Source organism: Drosophila erecta, unplaced genomic scaffold, assembly GCF_003286155.1.
Source record: "Drosophila erecta strain 14021-0224.00,06,07 unplaced genomic scaffold, DereRS2 tig00000092-arrow-pilon, whole genome shotgun sequence".
Lineage (NCBI taxonomy): Eukaryota > Metazoa > Arthropoda > Insecta > Diptera > Drosophilidae > Drosophila > Drosophila erecta.
The window spans coordinates 11848451-11854450 of NW_020825207.1; positions in this window are offsets into that span (position 1 = coordinate 11848451).

Here is a 6000-nt window from a genome sequence, read left to right on the forward strand (position 1 = left end):
GTTGCAGCATGGGATTGCACTGCCACATTCCCCCCCAACCCCTTCTGTTCGGCTTGTTGCCAAGGGGATGGGAGGGGGGCGGACTGGTAAGTCCCTGGATCCCTCGGCTCCCAGCGATGTTGTTGTGGTTTTAATAAACGTTATTAGCCGACTGGCTGCAACTGCAAATTGCCGCAATTACATTTGGCTCAAGCGAAAAGCAGCGGCAGCTACTTACTTTCGCAATTTTTGTAATTTCATAATTCTGTCGCATAATTGAAGCCAATTTCGCTTCGAGCTGAATCAGGACAACGCTGCGCGGCGCTCGAAGGTAAAAGGATACAGGTGGGCGGGTTTTTCCACAGCAATTTGGAAAAAACGAGGAGTGAGACAGGGAAATTTTGGGAGTGTTTCACTTTGCAAATGTGTCGCATACTTTTGGGCCGAGCAAATATTTTTAAAAAAGTTTATGGCTGAACAATATGGATTCGTTATAGAAGTTGTGGTTCTTTCTATGGTTAGCACACACTTGCATGCCCTACAAATAATACCCCTTATTTAATCTTCATGGAATAAGTGTGTATTAGCGAGTTGTCAATGAACTCGATGGTCAGAATTGAGGGCCGCCAATCACTGGGATTACGCGAACAATGGCAACCGCAGCAGCAGCAGCAGTGGCAAGTGCAACTGCAACTGCAACTGCAACTGCGTGTGTGCTGCGGAAATGGAGTGCCGGCCAAATGAAGCAGCGAGTGCACGCAGCAAACTGCTGCGTTAAATAAATAAAATTACGCGCAATTTGCGGCTTTTTTCGTATTGGCGGCGAGCGGAAATGCAGAACGGAAATTACATTACAGCTGCTGAGTGCGCACAGAGCCAGCAGTGCGTATACGTAATGCGAGGCCAACCAGCGATAACACCATAAAATTGTTTAATAAATTGTTAATACAGCATTGTAAATACGCCATTGATAAATCGAACCTCCCCCCACCCCTTTCAGTACACCCCATTCCCCACTATCTATATGCCAACCGTGCGAACCGCAGCAGTTGTTCCTGTTTATGACACTAATTTAATACGAAATCAAACAGTCATCGCCATCTCGATAAGACAGGCGGGCTGGCATTTATTAAAGGCAAGTGTAAATAAAATCATAATGACATTTCGCCAGTTTCGCAGGCACCAGAGCAGCGATCCCGATTTCAGTACAGAATGAGGTGCATGCATTCATTAGCCTTATCAGCTCACTCAACATCAAATAAAATGTTCAATAATAGATGGGGGCGGCATGGGCGGCGTGGGCGGGGTCGCCGAGTGGCAAACTGGATGATAATGACGGGATATCACATCAGGTTGAATCAATTGTCGCGTTGTTGGGTATTAACTTTCATTTTGTGACGATTTTCCCCTGACATCAATTGCTGTGAAAGCGGATTACTTGTCATAAAAATGTGCGCACAAAAAAGGGAAATTTATGTAAGCGCTGGAAAAACGCTGGAAAAAGGGGCGAGCGCGCTTTTCCTCTTTCAATGGGCGCTAAATGCTTTTTGATACTATTATTATTGGACAGGTAGGACCATCAATGGTTGTTATGTCGGGTGCGATGGAAATACTCTGCTCCAAGCAGGCTAACCGATCAAATTGGATACCCGATGCCGGAAGGTATCTTTACTGAGGAAGGATTCAAGTTGAAACGTTGATCCTTAAGTTTTGAAAAGCATATATAAAGCATTACCAAGGTACTAAAAGTATATAAGTATATGCCTTCTTATAGAGTATTAACCAATTGCAATTGATTTGAAAATGCCACATCTTTTAGTTTGGCACCTTTAGTTGCCCCTTGTTGGCGAATCAGCATTGAATATGGAATTACGTGTTGGCTAGACATTGCATTAGCTTTTGAAAACACGTAGCCCCATCGAAGGCAGGGGGCTCATGGGAAAAGCGTTTCCCCATTTGGTTCGAGGGTGCCCAAAACCCACAGGTCGCCGCTTATTGGTTCAATGTACCTGAAGGACACTCTTCCACATGCAAGAAATGAGAGGGCACCGGGTGGTGGTATGAATTCCTTAATGCATTTCCGTTGCGCAATTGAAGTCGGGCCCAAAAGGCGGGGCAAGGACTCTGTCGGTGGCTAATGCACGGCCCACAGCCACAATAAATGTCAACTTGTCCTGCATGCAAGTGAAGTGTATCCTGCGAGGGGTGCAGGAGGGGGTGGAGAGCGGCGGGGCAGGTCCTTGCGGTGGAAAAAGGCAAGGGGGGTTGGGGTAAATCAACTTTGCTTGCGCATAAAATGTAATTTATAAAATGTAATATAATATCAACAGCACACAGAGAGCGGAGATTGCGGAGTGGGTGGCGGTGGGTCCTGTGGGTCATCCCACAACAATGCCATAATGTCAACTGCCTTTTGTCCTTGCGGCTCATTCTGCTGGCGACCGCCTGCCGCCGAGTCGCCCATCCTTCTTTCCTCCTTTCGCAGCCCAGGAGCATTTATTTTAATTCATTAAACGCAAGGACACTGAGCAAAACTGAGCAGGGATTAGAAAGTGTATCACGCAATGCAGAAAAATGTCGAGATATTTCCCTATTCTAAGCATGCTTGTTTTTGGTTTCAATTTATTTTTGGAGCACTACTTATATATTATTTAATGTGATTTTGTATTATATTTTCAATTTATGAAACTATCGTTGTTATATTACGATCCCTGTGCAGAGGCACTTCTTCACGTCTCGTTCTCTCTGCGCCTGAGTAGCCTGCTCTCTCGCTTTCGCTGCAGGAGGTCCTTCGGCGCATCCTTGTGCCTTTTTATTTGAGGGTAATTGCAATGCTAGCTGGGCAATTTTAAATTTTATCATTGCGCCCGCATCTGTCGCTGACAGATTAGTTAGTTGCTCCTCTTATCCTTCTGCTCTGCCTTCGGCTAGGTCCTTGCCTCCATTGTGTGGCTGCCATAATTTTGTCAAGCAATTACTCATTTACATAAATGCGCACACGATGGGGTTGCAAAACATCAGATCAAATAACTCTTTAAGACCAATTTCGTATTTCTTACAATATTATATCGGTATATATGTACATATATTCAGAAGTGCGTGTTAGCCTTTATTTACGAGCACATGCTCGTAAGTAATATTTTCAATACGTTTGCAAAGGATTGCTTTTCTGAGCTGAAAATGCAAATCCATTATGGCACAACGTCCTCGAGTAATGCATTGGGCAAACTTTGAGCCAGGCTTTTGGCATTGTTTGCGCTGATTTCTAGCCATTGTTAAACGTATTAGGAATGTGTGTACAGGTTCAATATAATAATGGCCTCCGTCTGGCGTCTAAAAGCATCTTGAAGTAGAAAATTTACTGAGAAAACAATATAATGGACCAATTTGGCCGATCTTACTGCCCTTTCAAATGTTTTCACATTATTTAATAACGAAAACGTAGTTGTTATAGTGGCAAACACATGAATACAAATATTCGTCAAACACAGAGGGTAGATACGCTTTTATTAAAAATCTTGAGTAAATTACAGTCATCATTGGGTAAGCCAAATCAAACATTTCCTGCACAGTCATTTGATAGACCAGCAACTTCCATTTAGTTCGCCTTTTTTCCTTTTTGTGGCTCTTGGTCTTTTGCCACTCGAATTCACTTGATTACAAAGTAATTTATTGGCAAAACGAAAAGTCACAGAGGCGGCAGCAGCAACAAGGAGCTGTATAAACAAGGATTTGTCTCAATGACAGACCACCGACCTCCCACCGCCGCCCCCTTTAACCTATCCGCTGTGCATACGAAATGCGGCAAATCCCAAAAATCAACAAACAAATGAAAAGAAAATTCAATAAAATCTGAACCGAATCGCAGAGGGAACTTTTTCGCTCTTCTCTTTTTTCGCCCTGGTTTGGAGGGGAAAAACTAATTACACAGAAAAGCTGGAAAAGCGTCTGCCGGTGGGCGTGTTGGGTTAGAAGGGCCACGCCCACTCCATTCCAGCCGCTCGTCTCCTTTAACTTTTCATTTCTTTCCCTTGGCATTTTTCCGTCTTCACTTTTCGCACATTGCGTAAGGCGCATTTAATTACGTATGCCAGGCAGGAGTTAGGATCCTTACCCACTTACACACTTCACCCACTAAGTACAGTGAATACGCCAGATAAATGATCTAAAGCATTCATCTAAAACATACGAATTGGGACACACTGTAGGCTTGTAGATGATTTTATTGTGCGATTACTATGTTAATAAGGTAGCGTAATGGTTTTATCACTTTGATACTGAATATGAAGTGGATTTATATAAACAAGATTGATTTCTATATAAATTAAAGTGAGCTTTTTGCAGTCAGAAGTGCAATTTAATTGGGTACATTACTAAAATTGTACTAATAGCCCCTAGCATGCTGAGCAGCACTGTAGCTAACCGAGCTCAAACAAAAATGCGAATAAAATTAATTATTTTGTCAGTTGATATGGGGAGTCAAACTGCTGTTAGCCCCACCCCAAAAGGCCATCATCCCACACCTTCTCTGCCTCACATCCTTGCAGGTCCTTTCGGTGGCTGCTGGTCTAGTGACACCCGCAAAGCCGCAGGACACGACGCGCTGGTCGCCCGCCACCTGCCGCACACAAAATTGGCATGTTGTGTCAATATGGATGGCAGACCCCGTGGCCTTTGGGGTTCGACTTAGCGACCAGCTGAGTCCGCCAACTGAAGGACCAAAAAAAAGGATGATAAGTCCTGGTTGTCCTTTTTTGGCTGCATGCCCGCGGTCATGTTATTTTTTGCAATTTGAACGTTGTTTGCGAATGCCAGGCTGTGTTAAGATTTTGGGAGTGAGCTGAGATAAATACCCGACGGAATCTTTGGACAAAATGGTAAATCATCGAGGGTATTTTTATTACTATTGCAATTGCACATAAACTGTGTTGATCTTTGGGCCTTTGATAGGTAATAAATACTTGCCTCAGCAGGTTAGCATTTCGATTTAAGCAGTAGAAAATTCCTCCTTTTTTTCATTTGATATGCACTTCCTGAAAATTTTGGTAACCGTGCTTTAAACGGGTTAATAAAGTCTGCCAGCAAACGCATAAATGCACGTATTAAAATATTTCAATAAGCCAATCGCATATGCAGTACATAGTTCTTGCCAATTTTTATTTACTCATCCTTTGAGCCCCGAACTGTTGTTATTTTGCGTTTTTTGTTAGCAGCTTAATGAACCTGTGCATGGCCGCCAAACGGCCAATAACAAAGTTAAAACAAACAGTATTCACAGCCCCCCTTTTCCCGGGAAACTGTCTACCCCCCAAACATACTCTACCCACCAAATGCAAAAAAAAAAACAGAAAGGGGGAGATGGTCCAATCCAACCAACCACAGGTTTCCAAACAATTACAGGCAAATTGCGTTGAAATGAAATTTTCAACGTTTCGATTTTTGATTCTCGTTCTGGTGTCTCTTCCCTTTTATTAACGGCTACACTTTTTGCAGCTCAGACTCTCTGGTGAGTGGCCAAAAAACGATGCAAAAAAATGTTCATTACAATTTCGTCATAAGGCAAAGGCCAAAAATGGGCGAAAAAAGGCAAAAGACAACGCACAAAAGTGTGCAACGCTAAATTGCGGCCCAGCTAAATGCAGAACAAAGAAAAAACAGCAACAACTGCAGTCAGACAAAGATTAAATGAACGCTAAACTGGCAACAGCGAAAAAACAAAGCCCATAGGATGGGCTTTTTTCCATACGAGGGGTGTGTGAATGGAGGCGAGGTCCCTGCCAAAAGCGGTGTGTACACACTCACACATGATGCAGCCAGTGCTGCCCAATCCAGATTTTATTCATTTTCGAGGGACTTCGAGATGCAGATGATTATATGGACTAACTGAAGCTACGAATCGATTTAGCTGTAGGTTCTGCCCCTTTTGAAGCACTTTAAAAATATCCCTGTTCTTTGTCATTAAAAAGGAATTTCGTGTGATGACAAATGCACCTCTAAGACTTTAGTTTTACTCAAGTCAAT